Source organism: Lissotriton helveticus, chromosome 5_1 (genome assembly GCF_964261635.1).
Source record: "Lissotriton helveticus chromosome 5_1, aLisHel1.1, whole genome shotgun sequence".
In the NCBI taxonomy this organism is placed as follows: domain Eukaryota; kingdom Metazoa; phylum Chordata; class Amphibia; order Caudata; family Salamandridae; genus Lissotriton; species Lissotriton helveticus.
The window spans coordinates 155,971,851-155,990,080 of NC_136065.1; positions in this window are offsets into that span (position 1 = coordinate 155,971,851).

Here is an 18,230-nt window from a genome sequence, read left to right on the forward strand (position 1 = left end):
GTGGGTATCGCTGCGAATGCAAAGTCCATCCTCCGCTTTTCCACCTGTGGCAATCGCACCGATTGCCTGACAGATGGAAAAGGGCCCCTAAAATGGTGGCAGTGCCATATTATGATGTGACCTGGGAGATGCCTTTCCATGGCGGCGCTGCTGCCATGGAAAGGCTGGCGGGATTGGGTTTGGGGGCCTGTGGACCCTCCGCAGTGTGGGGGAAGGTGTAGGTGCACTGGGGGGTTGCCCATGGTACCCCCTACATTCCCATTCACAAGGTTGCAGGCACCACCACCGCATGGAAATTCACATCGTGGCATTTTGGCATTGCGAACAGTGCTGCAGCCAGCAGCACTGTCCGCAATGTCAAGAGGCCAGGATGCGCCCACTATACTAGCGGGCGCATCCTAAGTAAACTGATGGGACCGCCGCATGTCTGGTGAGCAATCCCAGCACCGTTATGATGGCGAGCGAACTGATGTCCACCCACCTGCATAATGAGCCCCTAATGTGCTTCTCTGGTAGAGTCCTGTAACGTACGCTACTTACATTACCAATTCCAACAACTAGCATCAAGATCCATGAACGTATGGTCAACACCCAAGTCTACATCAAAGCTCCTTGGCCAGTGACATTCAGTGATTCAAAACATGCCTTGATGTTATCCATAACTGGAAGGCATACACCTACCCAAAGCTTAACACAATAAAGGCACAGATTCTTATTGAAAGTTTGATGGAGGGGATATTCCATCACAAATATGGTGACTGTCTCATCTGCTAAAGTACAGGTGTATTCTATCCTATGGCAGTTGTCATACGGAGGTCGGGACATTCGCCAAGTTTTGTCTTTGTTGCCACCAAATTGTAAATAAGACCCAGAATTACTCCTGCTCATCAAGATCACAAAACACACACTGATTCCAGCTAGACTATCTGACATAAACCTAGACAACTTCATTCCCCAGCTGGGAGTTAGTGTAACATCACTTGGATTCACCTACTTCTTCAAAAACATATCACCAAAAAGACAAAGTCATCTTCTTGATATCAGTGCTCCCTCGAGGAGAAATAAGAACCCCACCTATCCAAAACAGTATTCAGAATCCTTGAAAAGCTTCTTACAACTAAGGTAAGAACTGAAGGTTCATCTATTCAAGGGCACTACATCCCCACATAATAGGAAAACATGTAGAACATTTTTCTCGTAAAGAATCCTAAATCATACCCTAGGGCTCGTGACCTCTGTTCAGTACTTTGTTTCTTTCCAGCTTGGTTGCACTTTACAAGTACCATCATATGCATAGACACAGTATGAGAAGGCCAGTCACTGATTTAGATCTGGAGTGGATGAGAGTACATGTAACACAAGTTAAAAGTTACCTTACACATCCTGCCTTGTCTGGTTGTAAATGTATTGCGACTTATATAGCGCACGTATCACCCGAAGGCATCAAGGCGCTTGCCTTGGGAACCCGTCCTGGCTTTTCCCTGTGAGATAACCCCTACTGGGTATCCCCAGGGTGAAAGCCAGGCATCCCGCAGCGGGTGGGCCGCCATAGTGGAGATTAAGCAACTATTGCCCAGAGTTGCAGCGTGGGACCCCATGATTAGAATAGGCACCGAGGCGAGAATTATCGAGTCCGTGGACATTTTTGGGCTCAGGACCCTGCCGCGTCGGGAATTGAACCCTGGATCAGGGTCTGCCGCTCTAATCAGTGAGCCACACTCCTCCTGGTTGAGTAACCGACTGAACAACTAAAGCCAATTCAACAGACACGATTCAGGCACAAATGTTCTATCTTTTCTCATTAACAAGGATAATACATCCAAACATTTCAGTGTTGAAAAAAAGAGCGTGCCCCACTGGAACTGATGTATTTGTTACACCAGATCACTTGTTTCATCCATTTGGATTTTGAATGTGTTAGGTATATTTGAGGAAGTTTGGAATGGTATGCAGGGAGTGAAGATTATTTTTACTTTCTAATTGTGCATACCCTTGGCTGGCAATTGTCATGAGTAATACAAGAATTACTGTCATAACAAAAAGTCACATGATAGGCTGTTGCGTTCTCCAAGGTCGGAGAAACTAGCTTTCTGTTGTGTTTCACTGTGTAATAGTGCACAGACTAGAATTGTAACAGTAAAGAGTGGTGGGTATCCTATTCTTCTGGGAGGGGAAATAATAGACATGACTGGCTTATTCTAAAATGCCTGTAGGTGAGAGTGGCGTGGAAGGAGCTATCTCAGTCTTTTGCTTTTTTGTGCTTAAGCATTGATCAAAATTTGGTTAGATGCATGATTTTTCAACTGCCTTCCTTCACAATCTAAAATATATTTGCTGGAAGGGTGTCAGATTCAGAGCGATTCTAGGAGGGACCATGATGAAACTATTAGTCTTCAATGAGCAATTGATATGCCTGGCGTATTCTAAAAACCTTGAAGTAGAGGGGAAGATTGGTGAGCATGATTTCACCTTTTGTTTTCTATTTTAAATTCGATGCTTTGAACATACTTTTATCACAGCATTTTTCTTGTGCTGATTCACTATGAAAACTGACTCTGAGGCATATATCTGAATTTCCCTAAATAGAGCAATAGGAGTTTGTGGATAAGCAAGAAGGTAGAGGGCATGTGTGTAGGTGGAATATCTAAACTTGGAAATCTTAAATTTAATGCCTAGGACTTTGGTTTGCTTCTCATTTAGCCGAGAAAGGCATAGAAAACAAAGATAAAGAGCAGGGTTCTCTTGACAACTACCATATAAGCTTCTTTTTGAAGGATGAATTGGGATGAGACTTTCCTACTGAGAAAAATATGACTGTATGCATTTAGTTGAAATATAGGGCAAAGAAATGGCATTTCCTTCTAATGCATGTGTTTGCAAAAATAACTCTAGTCAATAAAATACTTTTTCAGTGACTACAGTGAAGACACACTGGCAGTTTTTAACTATTGAAATGTGATTGGTAAGCATGCTAGTGTTGCCTGTGTCAAATCTTTACTCAGTGAATCCAGTTCAGTAATGTTTTGTTATTTGTGAATATTTACCAAATCTTTCAACCGGACGCCCAAAAATGTAATTTAAGTTTAGGCAGCATGGCCTGTTCAACAGTTGCAAAAGCTAAGGTGCTGCAGTTTTCTCCACCCAACTCCTGGAGATGTGGCTTGATTGTCTGCTTGTCTCCGCAAGTAGAAATTTAGACGTTAATGGGATATTGGATGCAACTGAAGATGGGCCCTAATCTGGTTCAGCAAATAAAAGTTGTGCTTGTTTGTGTTCTCAGCATCTGACTTTCTAATGACAGAATTGGCAGGCATAACATGGCAGACAGACTGAGAGCTAGAGCTTCGGGTGAGGTTTTGGTTGGTTACAAATTTGACATTAAATAGTTTTGTTCATCAAGAGTTGCATGTCTTAGGTGCAGTTAAATACCCGGATTTTCTGGCAAGGTCCGGTAAAAAACTTGAGGTCATAAACTTGGGAGTGAAGCCTATGCTGATTCTTTTGTACTTCCTCAGGAACGTTAGATTAATGCTAATGCCTAATTTGAGAGCAGTGTGAGTAGAATATCTTCAAATAGTTCATCTTCTTTGAAAACCAGAGATCCAGTAGCCTCTTGGAAAGTCAACTGTTGAGTGTGGGGTAGGGCCATGACTCAAGACTCATGATTCATGACTCTCAACAATGGAAATGAATAGCATAGTCCACTCATTGGATTTGCATGCATGGCTTATGCAGTGCACTTTAACATATGTGTTTAACCATAACCAGAAAGCAAAGGATTATGTGTGTGCCGGTGAATGAAAATTGCATAACCTGGTCTCTTGAGTATGGCCTCAGTTGTTTTCTTGTTTTCTGTGAGGTATTTATAATTTTTTCCCAATTCATTTATCTTCTATTATGTTAATAATACCTATGTAATAAATGCTGATAATAAAAATTAAAAGCGAATCTGTACTGTCTAAGCTCTAATTAAAATAATTAAGAATGTCGATGAACAGGATCGAAATTATTTGAGTCTTTATATGACTGAGTCGAAGCCAATCAAATAATCTTACACGAGATAAAGTTCCAAATTAAACCTGAGAGGCTAATTCAAAATTAAGATCATTACAGAAGACAAAAGTGGTTAGTTAATCAATACAAGTCAATGCCCCAATACTAAATCAAAATCAAATATTGTGGGAGGATCAATCCAAGTTCTACATCCAAAGAAAGCAGGCCGCCAGAACTAAATGTAATTCAGCAAGAGGACTGCCTCCAAAGAAAAACCAGAAAAGTCTAAGGAAAAATCAAATGACAGACTAGCATAGAGTCTGCATAGTTAGAAAAGCAAAGAAACTCATAGACAGTCTGGCACATATTCCACATACATCATCTTTATTAGGGTTTTAGACTGAAATGCGACACACATTCAGTGGTGAGATGTGACAAAAAAGGGTTGAACTAGATATTTATAATTCTAGTATTCCAATTAGTATACTAATACATAAGATATTTTCTATAAGATACATCTAGAAACACTTTCTTCTACTGTATATTAATGAACCAGGTGTGCATAACAAATTAATGGAATAACATGACATTTATGTAATACGGAAATACAATAGACAGTTCAACTAATGAATGGCCCATAGGAAAGGCTTGAGCAGAGGATCTAGGGGCATATTATCAAGGGGGTTTACCTCCGCTTTTTTGGCTTTAAAAGCCAAGAAAGCAGAGATAAAATGATCTCCCTATTACCTAGCTGTCGCTAACACCAGTTAGCGACAGCTAGTAGGAGATAGCGACCATCTTGGGCCCCGCTTTGCATGTCAGTGAAATGTATCACTAATGACATGCAAAGTGGGCGTGCCAAGATGTTAGCGACTGGAAACAGTCGCTAACATCGCTATCTCCTATTACCAACTTTTGGAGATATTCGCGCAAAGCGCGAATATCTCCAAAAGCTAACACCTGCCCCTGAGCAGTTCTTAGCCATGTTATCCAATGGTAGGTGGATAACATGGCTAAGAGCATTAGCTCAGTAATGCATGAATATCACTGACTTTTCAGCAATATTCATGCATTTCGGCCGATTTTTATCGCTTAGGAGATAAACCTTGATAATAGCAAGGTTCCTAAGCGATAAGCCAACCTTGATAATTATCGCTAGTTGTTGGTAATATGCCCCTCGAACGTTATAAAGACAGGAGCATCGTAGACACAGCTTTCTTGAGAGGAACATAAATTAGTACAATTAACACAGAGGCCCTAGATTAGACTTCTATTTCGCTGATTTTCTGAAATGTAAAAGCACACAGAGAAACACATATATGTCGAAAATCTTGTTCACATCAATTAAAATGCATATTTCCTTCTGAAAATATGAATAGATGTCAGTGAAAAATTACTGTGGCCTAGTCATGCTATCTTAAGCTTATTTGATTTAGAAATTATTTTAGTGCTTAACAAAAACATTCTAACTATACTAAGGGATCAAATAATATATGATTGCGCAGAGTGTGCTAAGTACAGAGCAATTGGCCATGCACAGAGAAGGTTGGGTGCAGGTCCTGGGATTCGGCCAGTCACCGCCCCACCCTGAACATATTGCAGTCTACCAAGGGTTGGGCACAGGGCTTGACCACCCCTAACTTCTGATGTCCAACAAAGCCAGACACTTGCTTTATTTCTTTGGACTTTGCTTGTGCTTTGCTTTTTTACAGAGCCTGAAAAACACAAGTCACTTCACTCACTCTCTCCACATATGTATATATGCATAAACATGTGTGTGTTTAACAAAAATTAAATGGATATATATATTTAACAAGTCAAAATAAATTACTTAATTTTAACTTTTTTCCTGTGGACTCTATTTTAAGTCTCTGCCTCCATCATCTTCCATGGGAGGGTGTTGCAGTAACAGTGGTTGACCATGTGTGGTGCTGGACTTACTCATGGTCTGAACTGGAGTGCATTTACTACTGTTTATTGTCATTGTTTGGCTGTAGTAACAATAAAGCCCTCTAATGTATTGTTAAGTATTTCCCATTTTCCAGCCACTTCTCCAGTTCCTCACACATTTACTTATAAACGTACATGGGTGGAAATCTGTCGATGGAAAAAATAGGTGAGGTGGAGCTAGTGATTTACACTTGTAGGTTTGTGTAATAAGTAATAAAGTGGTACTTCATAATACAACTTTACATAATACAAAACGTAGTTTGTGAATCAGCTTCTTAGTTTGTTGAGATTACTTTTGGCATTTACAAAATCATGATGTTTCTTTTAGAAGGCCCAGCTACGAAGTGTTCATTTTGCTAAATATATTGTCTGATGAATCTGCACAAAATTTGGCAGAAGCTTGGAATGATTTGTTTTCTAGTGGTGTGCATTTGTTTTGTGCCAATCCATAAGGAGTGGGGTAAAGTTAGAAGAGGGCAATAAAATATTCTTATATCTTTGGTGCTCTTTGATGAATCTGCGTCAAAAGTTAGTATGTTACACCTATAGCAGATATTTAAGGTTTTGTGCAAATCTAATGGAGGCAAGCAAGGGGAATGTAACTTCATTATTGATCTACTAATAACTTTGTCATCAACTGTTGGATCTATGTGAAATTTGGCAAAGAACACATTTAGATTACTCTTGCTGTTTTCAAATTCTTGCCGATCCACGAAGAGTGGCAAGGCAGGTAAAAAGAGGGACACCATTTTCTTTCTATTACCACTGGCACTGAATGAAGAATCTGTACAAAAGTTGGCAGAAGCCTGGGTTGGTTGTATTTCAATTGATATGTAAAATTGTATAGCAGTCTGTCAAAGGGTTCAAAGTTAAAGAGGGGGTATAAAAATGTCACTTGACTATAACTTTGTTTCTCTTCAATGGATCTGCATCAACTGCGGAAGCCAGTTAGCAAGTTACATCCAGTCCAGATATTTCAGGTTTTGTGCATACCCATTAGGTGGCAAGGGAGTTAAAGTAAAAAGGAAGTTAACAAAAGGGGATCAAAATATTTTGTATTTAATAATACCTTCAGACCAGTTGATTGATATTTATGACATATGGCACAGGCTTAGCACTTAAAGCGTAATCGTGGTTTTCTCAAGTACATGCAGATTCAAGGTCTGATGTCAGACTTAAGGGGGTCAAAGAAGTTTTAACTTGCTAATAAATTTCCCACAATTTAATGATTTTGCACAACATTTAACAGACATTGAACAGGTCTAGCTTCCTGTTTGTCCTGTTAACTTTTGAGCAGATTCATCAACGAGGGGGCAAAGATAAATGGGGGCACTAATAACTTTGGTGCTCTTTGAAGGATCTTTGTCAAATCTTCCATGCATTCTCTGGACTGAACCCCAGTTGTACATAGCCACAGGGGGTTAGGTGCTAGATCTTTCAAAAGGTGAATTAGAATGCACAATGAATAGCAGATAAATTCAATACATCATGAAAGAAACATGAAAGACACTGAAAAAGTCAGTTAAATGTTATCTATTGTTCAGTAAACACAAAGCAATTTAAGACGTCATCAGTAATATCATCAATGGTGGCATTTAACATGTCATCACTGATGTAATAAGTGAGGTGATAAGCAGTGCATGGCAGGGCAATTATTGTTACTGCAGTGAACTCTAGATAGATAGATTAATAGATGGATGGATGGATAGATAGATAGATAGATAGATAGATAGATAGATAGATAGATAGATAGATAGATAGATGGATAGATGGATAGATGGATAGATGGATAGATGGATAGATGGATAGATGGATAGATGGATGGATGGATGGATGGATGGATGGATGGATGGATGGATGGATGGATGGATGGATGGATGGATGGATGGATGGATGGATGGATGGATGGATGGATGGATGGATGGATGGATGGATGGATGGATGGATGGATGGATGGATGGATGGATGGATGGATGGATGGATGGATGGATGGATAGATAGATAGATAGATAGATAGATAGATAGATAGATAGATAGATAGATAGATAGATAGATTAATTCACTGAAAACAACGAAGGTTAAAGTGATGTTAATATTAGGTATGATAATGATATCTTACCTTGCATAAAAACCTTAGAAATTCACTGAAAAAACAAAGGTCAAAGTAATGTTATAGTTAGGTGAGAATTTCAGTGACAAAATAATGTTTTAAATGAACAAAATCACTTAAATTCACCAGTTATACTTTCCTCAAGTAAAATTAACTAGCGCCCCTGCCATGCAATTCTCATTAAAACTTTAATTGCAAATGTTGCAGTGATATTATCAATGAAGATGTCCTCTATGATGTAACATGTGGGGTAATTAGAAATGGATAGCGACGGCACAAGTTATAGTTACCTTAAGGCACAAGAAATGAAATGACAGAGATGCTCAAGAAAATAGATTATAAATTGTATTTAGTTCTGTGAACTTTTTATATACTAACTCAAACAGTTGTTCAAAATGCCAGAGGTTAGGCAGGCACGAACATGCACCTGAATAGATATACAGAAAAATTGGCTCGAATTCAATGACATCTGTTTCCAAAACATAAAAAACGATTCTTTGAAATAGCTTTTTCCATTCAAAACTCATAGCCTCGACATCTCTATGAACTTTAAACAAACTAGAGCGTAAAACGGAGCAGATAACACTGTTTTTTTTAAAACATTAAAGTTTATGTTTTATAGTGTTGGGAAAAGGCTTTTTTCTCTGAAACCTTTGCGGCACATGTACAAGGAAATGTTGGGGTGTGGCACTGCTACAATTCCAAAACACATGGATGTGCCATATTTACAACAACGTGACGCACCTGTGTGTTTCCCCTAGCACTAGTGCTAAAATTAGCTGCCTAGCACCAACACAGGCACCATTACACCATAGTGCAAGGATGCCTCTGTTGCAGGGAATGATGGTTTATGTGCAGGAAGGTGTCCCTTCCTGTACATAAACAATCAATAATGATGATGTGTTACTTCTATGTGTGCTGCACAATGCAGCACACATAGAAGTAGCACATCGTCATTATTAAATTATTGTTTATGTGCGGGAAGGGACACCTCCCTGCACATAAACAATCATTTAATAATTACTATTTGCTACTTCTATGTGTGCTGCAGAATGCAGTTCTGCAGCACACATAGAAAAAGCAAAAACGAGGAGAAATAAAAGTATTTCTCCTCGTATCGCCATTCTATCACCTGCTCTTGCATGGTGTTAGTTTTTGGTGTTGCTTCAAATTTCACATCCTTGTAAATTTGGGGCAGTGTCAAAGAGCTATGGGTGTTGTGGTGGAATGCCCACAACAACACCCATTGCATGTCCCTTTCACGCAGATATCTGCGCGAAAGGGGACCATATTTATAAAGCAGCATTAAGCCACAAAAAGTGGCTTAACCCCACTGTGTAAATATGGAGTAGGGCATTGCGCCACAGGAATGTGGAGAAGTGTGGCTCAATGGTTAGAGCGGCAGACTCTGATGCATAGGTCTGGCCCGGGACCAGGGTTCGATTCCCGCCTCGGCGGGTCTTGGGCTCAATTTCCCTGGACCTGATAATTCTCGCCTCGGTGCCTAGTCTAATCATGGGTCCCACTCTGTGACTCTGGGCAATAGCTTGCTTAATCTCCACAACGGCCCCAGCAGCGCTGTGGATGCCTGGCTTCACCTTGGGGGTGCCCAGGAGTGGACATTTCACAGGAAAGCCAGGATGGGTTCCGCAGCAGTATGAATACAGCGCTACGAGGCCTCCGGGTAGAAGTGCGCTATATAAAATACAAACATTTACAGGAATGTCATTAAAAGTGATGTTCCTGTGGCAGAATGCCCTTGTAAATATGTCCCTTTATTTGAACATTGTTCATTGAACATGCTTAACACAAATGAGTCATCTAATATTGCTTTTGGCAAGTCAATCGTCATTGGCCACGGGCCAGATGAATGAACAATAGGCTTTTCCAGTGATGGCTGGGGGCAGGATTAAGGAGAGGCTGATTAAGAGCCTATTCTACTAAGATAGCAATGTAAACTCAAGAGCCCCAAGGGCCAGCTATCTGACAGTGAAGAAGCTTCACCGGAATGTCATAAAAGGGCTGTAGTTTGTGATGCTCGCCTCAGAGGCAGAAAGCTCGACCCTTAGAAAGGGAACATTGCTTAACCAACCTTAAGGTCCGAGTCTCTACATCCTGGTTTACCAAATTCCCCATGACCGTCTTAGGCAAGGAAAGATTCTCTGATTGAAGGATTTCGGGGCATATTAGCAAGAACCTCGTTAAAATTATCGCACGTCTAACCTGGGCTTCTATTGGAATTGTATAACGCATATTAGCAAGCCCATTATCGCAGTTTCAGCGGCAGTTTAATGCCGCTAAAACAGCAATAACTTTAACGATGTTCTTGGTAATATGCCCCCTGTTCTGGCTTTAGACACACTTTAGACAGCCACAAAAGTGCCCACGCCATGTATGAAGTCATTCCTAAACGGGGCATCTAGTGTAAGGAATACAACAATGCTCTTCTCTTAGTTGAATACGGCTAACAATCACAAGAGGCATTCTGGACTGTTGTTTTGTTTGATGATATCAGCGTGGGTTTTGAGGTGTAATGTATCATTCACTGGATGGTCTGTTGTTTGTTTCCTTAGATAGTTCTATAGTGAACTTAAGACAGCTTGTAAATTAGTCCCAGATTTCCTTGTTTTAAACTGTTTTAGATCTCTCTTTAGCAACTAGGGAAACACTCTGGGACTCATTTATGAAAAGTGATGCATCGCTGCAAGAAAACAGCGATGCGTCACTTTTCATTGCGGCATCCTTGCGACACCATTGATGCGTCATATTTACAGTATGATGCATCATGTCGCAATGAGTTACGGATACGTCAGTATTTCTGACGTATCTCTGACGTATCTGTAGGTGCAAAATTGCGCAACTCTAGCAATGGGTCATTACACATGGGCAAGTCCTATGTGAAATGTACCTGCATCAGTCTTACACCTCCCATGAGGCAGGCGTAAGATATTGACGCATTTGCGTCCTAGAAGTGGCGCAGTGAAATCTAATAGATTTCACTGCATCACTTCTATGACCCTTACTTGCGTCCGAACACCCCCACTCCCTCATACACTATAAATGGCGCAGGTATACTGTGGCGCAGGGGTTTACAAAGTGACCCATCTACCTAGATGCGTCACTTTGTTAATATGGTGCAACAAGGCGCATTTGTTATACCGCTGGTCACAAAAAGTGATGCACCTGCTGCGCAAAAGTGATGTAAGGGCTCATAAATAAGCCCCTCTACTTCTTGTCCTCACTGTTAATATCTCATGGAATATTGAAATTCTTATTCTGTGATCTTCCCCACTCCCCTCCCATTCCGACAATGCAGGTATTTGTTATAAGGTCGTCCAAAGAGTGGTTCTAGCGACATTAGTTGATCTCGTTATGGTAGCATCTCCTGCACTGTCTCCAGTGCAAAGCAACAATGGTGCCATATTACACTCTCATTACTCTGCACAGTTGATTTGATCATTAATGTTCAGTGCGTTATTCCCTTTCTAACAGTAATAAATGTGGCCCTTTGGTCTTATCCATGGGGGTTCTGTAGACAACACTAGTGAAAATAACTGTTGTAGTGCTAATAAACGTACTATAAAGTGCAGTTTGTTAATACTCCCCACTGTGTCCAGTCCTGATATTTCCACCCACAAATCATTGCTTTCAGGTGTGTTAATCAAATTAGGTTAATGGAAGCAAAACAAGACTACAACACCCAGAATGCATTAGGCCTTCAAACAAACATCCTGAACTGGAATCAGTGTCCACAAGAACCTGGGGAGAGGTGGTCATCCTAACATAGAAACAGAAAATGTTTAGTGTGAAGTCTTCCACACCGCTTAGTAAAGGTTTTCTGTGATGAGAGATCCATGTGGTGGTACATTTTGTATGGTTCAGTTACGAACAGGGCTGTTTGGAATGGATGAAGCTCTGCAGAACCCCGTTGTTTGCAACCCTTTATAAATTAAGACACTTTGATAGGTTCTCGTTCATGAATCACCTCGTGTCCAACACAGACATGTCGTGCTCGTTTATGCAAATCATTTTCATGTATTTATTTTAATAAAATATGGCAATAAACTGTTATCAATTTAACTGTAATGCATACAAAATAATACTGAGATACGCCATCTAAAGAGACACTGCTGGAATATCTGTTCAGCCTTGGTATAGGTGTTTGGAGTAAATCCTATTCTTCTAAGGTGGGAAGGAAAACATAACGGGGCATATTATCAAGGGGGGCGATAGGCACTTTTCGCCGGTTTAGCGGCCGTTTTCGGCCTCTAAGCGGTGAAAATTCCATCGCCCCATTATCAAGCTGTCGCTAACAGCAGTTAGCGGCAGCTTGAAGGCGATAGCGAGCGGTTTGGGGCCCGCTTTGCATGTCAGTGATATTTATCGCTAATGACATGCAAAGTGGGCGTACCCAAACCGTTAGCGACTGAAAGCAGTCGAAAACGTCGCTATCGCCTATTCACAAGGCTGGCGTAGCAATGGAAATATTCCCGCTATCGCCAATAACTAACGCCTGCTCTGACCAGTTCTTAGCCATGTTATCCAATGGGAGGTGGATAACATGGCTAAGAACATTTCGTCGCTGATGCGAGAATATCGCTATATTCTCAGCGATATTCTCGCATTACGCCGCTATCGCTGGATATTTTAGCGCAATGGAGAAAAACGTTGCTAATAGCTTGTTTTCTCCGCTAAAATATCCAGCGATAGGCAGCGATAAAAAAAAAGTCGCTAAGCGCATTTAGCGATAAATTTCGCTTGTTATTGGTAATATGCCCCAACATTCCCACCAAACGTTGTGAGTGTAGGAAGATCTCACCTTTGGGAAATAATTTCACCATTGCAATAATAATAATTTAAAAAATGAAACGGCACAATGGACTGCCTTTCCAAAACGTAGATCAGTACACTGCACACAGCTTTCCATTGTGGGAATAACACATCACATGAGATTCCCAATAGTACGAGAAGAAAATCTCAGCATAGAATATCAAAAGTTATGTGTGGAATACTGTCATTAATCTCAGCCACTAGTAATTATGTATCACCACATTCCATTCAGTCTTTCTTCTGTTCCAGCATGCAACTCCAAACAGTGAACACCCATATGCAAATGAGGCTTGATCCTGATCCAGTAGGAATGGTGCAGTTCAACCTGTCAGACCAGGTCCCTCCTAGATAAAAACACAACCATCCCGAAATAGCTGGTGTCTTTTGGGGCCTTCTCTATGAAGTGCAGCTTGAGTCCTATGGCAACGTGTGCATGGAACCCAAAAATGGCCATTTCTGTCATATTTCTGGTTTTCTCACTTGTGAAAACAAAAAAGTGGTGCATGGAATGCTCAAGTTAGCAATTGCTAAGTACTCAGAATGCAGCCCAATGCATCATTCTTTTGCACACCATGTTACTCCAGACAGGTATCAGCCATTTGCAAACCAAAGTGAGTCTTGTTACATTAGGAACCGTCCTATCCAACTTCTAATCTAAGGGCCTGATTTAGAGTTTGGCTTGTGGGTGGACTGCCACAAACATGACAGATATCCAGTCTGCCTTATTATAACTGCACAAGGGTACAATACACTGTAATACGATGGACAGGACTTTTGTGACGGAGTACCCATGTGCAAAACTCTAAATAGGCATGTTATCCCCTCTGAATGGAAGCACAAGAAATCATAGACCTTACACCTTATTTAGGGCGATTGGCATTGTGTGATTTTTATTTCCTGTCCCTCAACACCAGTGGCGACGAGGGACAGGAAAAATATACTAATGAACCCCACACCCCGGAAGAAAACTCCCATGGTATTTGGGCTCCTGCTTTGCAAATTTGTTTTTGATAAAAAAAAGTTTGAAAAAGTTTGACGGCCACACTATATGTTGAAAGAGTTGTACGTCAACCTTTTTCAGCTTTGAAGAGATGTCTGTGGGGCCGGCCACATCTATCAATTTGGCAGCAAGATTAAAGGCAGACTTTCTGCCTTTACTCCATCTGCCAAAACCTAACTCAGGCTTTTTGATGTCACCTGGGAGCGGAACCTATATATCTGCAAAACACCATCAGCCACCATAGGACAACCAGAGTTTTAAGGTCCATATACAAAAACCTGTGCCCCTGTGACGCTTCCACAGACCATAATGGGAGAAAGAGGCAAGTATGCTTAGGCATCTATCCACTGGACTCTCGTCTGAAAGGAAGTACTTAATTAGTTTTAAAGTTTAATTTAGGACCAACTTGTAATAAATCGGCTCACATAATTTTTGCATGTCATATCCTTGTGTTGGCCTGTGTTCTAAACTCTGTTTCATAGGTAGGGTCTCCTTCACATCAGTCAAATATGAACTTAGGACCATAACTGAAAATTTACAAGTCATGAAATTGCGACCCCAAATTAGAGATGAACCCCACTTTCCGATGTTCTGCATTTCTGACCTCAACCTGATGAGTATGTCCTCTTCATGGAAGAACCACAAGGCATCGAACTCGCCAGTGGTGGCTGGCATCTACAGCAAGGGGTGAGGGCGTTCGAAAAAATATTTAAAACATTAAAAAAACATACCTGCAGATGTACACAACGTCCATCTGCACCCGACGTCCTCTTTCTCCTACTGCAGTCCGACCAACAGGAAACTCCCTTGTCCAATCCTAGCTCTGCTCTCACCACCATGAGAGCAGCGCTAGGATTGGTTGGAGCGGCCTGACTCTGCACTCTTCAGCGATGTGAAGGCTTTGGCTTGATTTAAGCGAGTTGTATTAAAACAGCTGGTTAGAGCTGTTTAAACTGGGCATGAGTGACTGGCCATCGCAAGACGTCTGGCCAAAAAGGCATTAGCACTTTAAACAGTGCACAGCCAGCCCACCCTCCTTGATGCTGTCAGTCAGTAGAAGCCACGCCCCCGTCATGATGTTCGGGAATCGTAATAAAATGTCTATTTTATTTTTCATCTCTGGGGCTTTGGGGGTGATTTAAGTGGGGCAACACTCTTCCGCTCAAACGGAGAAGCCGGCCCTGAAACTCTTTCCACACTGTTTTTCAAAATTCGAATTTAGAGTATGCCTTCAGTAGCCTACATTCGATCAGCTCTTGCCCACTAAAGTTATTCTGTGCTTTGAATAACTTTGCCTAAATGCTCATTGACTATACATCTCGCTCTACATTTGCCAGTTTTTGGTCCAAACTTTGATTTATTTTCAGTGCAGTTTCCCTGCAAAGAAAAATAAACTCCTCTGAGAAGTGAGTTCCAGGACAGGTCTAGACATGACCTTCCTTCTTATTCACAAGCTCTTTCTTCCATAAATATACTTAATATATGTGTAAATGTTGACAGATATTACAACTGGTCCTTAAGGAGAGCATTTGGCTGAGGAAGCCTCCACCTAATTTCGGAATGAGCTGCCATGCACTCTAAGTAGGCAGCAATTGTCTGGGTGTGGTGCTATGTGCTTGTGTCCACATCTAACAGTTTCCATTTCTAAGTGATGTCTTTCAAGGTTAATGAACCTGCTTGGACATTGGCCATCCATAAGGTCACCAGTCAACCAGCTGCCAGTTCCTTTAAGCCAACCAAAAGGAGCAAGCTGCTGTTAGCTTTTTGTAATAATGCAGCAAGTCTCTGGTTATAAAATACTCCCTTCCATTTCCATGACCTGACATGACATGTGGCATGCAAAATTTCATATCTGGCAGCAAAATACACCAGCTTTAAAATTAAATTGTAAATGCAAAATTTAATTTAGTGCTTCGAGCTTGCATTTTTTTGTATATATATTCTTTGTTTATGATATGTATATATATATGGGAATTGAGGAAAAGTGACATGAGGGAAATTGCCATTCTTTAGTTAAACGTTAAGCAGTGGAAAGTTTGGTATTGAGTATTGTGTGGCAACGTGTAACTTAGGGGTCATTATGATGACGGAAGGCCCGCCACCACCAGCTGTGTGGTAGCGGGCCTTCCACCATCGGGCTGTGATTTCCCCCTGCCACATTATGATTGCGGGGGGATCCAGACTATGACCATGGCAGACACAAAGACGGTCCGCTACGGAACCGCCACAGGCAAACATCCCGATTGCCTGGCGGAGCGGTCTGCATCCATAAAATGGTGGCGGTGCCTAGCAGGCACCATCCGCCAAATTAGAATGCTGGCTTCAGCAAGCCTTTCCATGGTGACGGTCGCATCCTAATTTGGTGTGCGGGACCGCCGCATGCATGGCGGGTGGTCCAGATTCCCACCATGATGGTGGGCGGACTCGTCATAATGACCCCCTTAGATTGTATTTTCCCAAGAACAGAGAGAGAATTCGCTAAGGGGAGAGGCCATCAAACTCCCTCCTCTATTGGCTCATTAATACGGTCAAAGTTTGGAGAGGCGCGAAAGAGGAGGAACAAGCAAGTACACATGGAAAGAAGTGAGGTTCAATGCATCCTACAGCAAGAAAAACTCATTCAGATTTGGACCAGACACTGGTGTATGCAGACTTCAGACAAGGCTCTGAAAGAGAAGTTGATCTGGATGTCTGTGTCATATAGGACAAGAAGGATCAGAACAGAACTGAATATAATGCATAGGATGAAGGGTTTAAAATAATTTGTGGGAAGGGTACTGAGAGGGGGAGTTGTGAGTGCAATATGTGAATGGTTGATTTTGATTATGAGACATTACCATATTAGCACGTTATGGCTATCCATTGGCATACAGCTGTTCAAAGCTCAATGAATTTGGATTGCAAGTGCTAGGAAAAGCTGGGGAAGGAGAAGAAATTCAGGGTGTCTTTGCCTGATAGATGCTCAGAGAGTCCATGTTCAGTAATAATGTCCTTTAGTCACTGGGCATAAAGTGAGAAGAGAAAGAGGCCTAGCGCTGGGACCAATGTGCCAAACCAGCATATGCATGAGGGTGGTTTCAAGGAGATTTAATTTTGATTCTTAAAAAATATTTTGTATATTTCACATTCTAAGTGTGACATTTAGAGTATGTCAGAGAATGGGTGCTGGCTAAAAAGTGGCAAATGCCCTTTTGACAAACCTTGCAGGCCCGACCCCCCAATTAAAGGTTGAGGAACTGTTGGGTTTTTGATGGTGGAGCCTCAGCTGACTCTTCCAGGTGTCCTAGAATTCTGTCTATGGGACTGCCAGGTCACAGTGACAATAGACCCTCCCTATTTGGGTTAGGACAACTGTCCAGGCAAGGAACAGAATAAATGGGTCTGATGCATATGGATAAAACGTCCTGCAAATCAGTGCTATAGTTTTTTTGATTTTCTGAAGCACACCTCTACTTTGGGAGTCTATTTCAGAAAAAAAACAAAAAAGAATGCAGAGCAGGGCCAAAAAAGCATGGAGCATGTGTGCCATTCTGCTTTGTCTTCACTGTATCCGCCTCACCGGCGAATGCACTGATGGCAAGAAATCTCCAACAGGGAGGATGGGATCTCTGAATATGGCAGGCAGCAGGCAGGACCTCCATCACCCAGCAGGACAACAGCAAAAGTCGAAATGAGAACCAATTTCAAAGCTTTATTTATGAGAACCATAAATCTCTTTTTCGTACCCATAAGAATCAGCCTTATACAACTCTCGATGATAAAAAAAAAAGCACAGGTGTGCATGTACACAAGAATTCGTAATTTACCATGCAATTGTATTGCATAGTAAATACCGAATTCCAAAGGCCCTGTAGCACTGTTAGAAGTAAGATCCAAATTGTAGCTCTTAATTGTGAGGTAAGGGGTGTAGATTTACTCACCACTTATGTAAATGGGGGCCAGATCTATGTTATCTGTACCTAGAAGGAAAAGGATAAAGAGAGAAACATGGTATAGAAATATTGCATTGTTATGGCTAACAAATCTCTATTAATCTTAGGTGGCTGTTACGTCTATCCAATCAAGACAATTAAAAAGTGCCAAAAAAGAGGGCGCAACCTACCAAGAGAGAACCTATTGCAAATAACAACACACGAGGAACCTGAAGACCTGTTGACCTGCGTTACTACATATAACACTGTATCAAATATCATAATAAAGATCATCAACAAGAACTGGAGGATCCTCACCTCAAACACTTTGAAATGGCCCAAACCCCGGTTTGCCAACAAACGAACCAGAAACATAAAAGACATCCTCCTAGTGCACACAAGACCCAGTGTGGTAAAAAAGAAGAACACCATAACA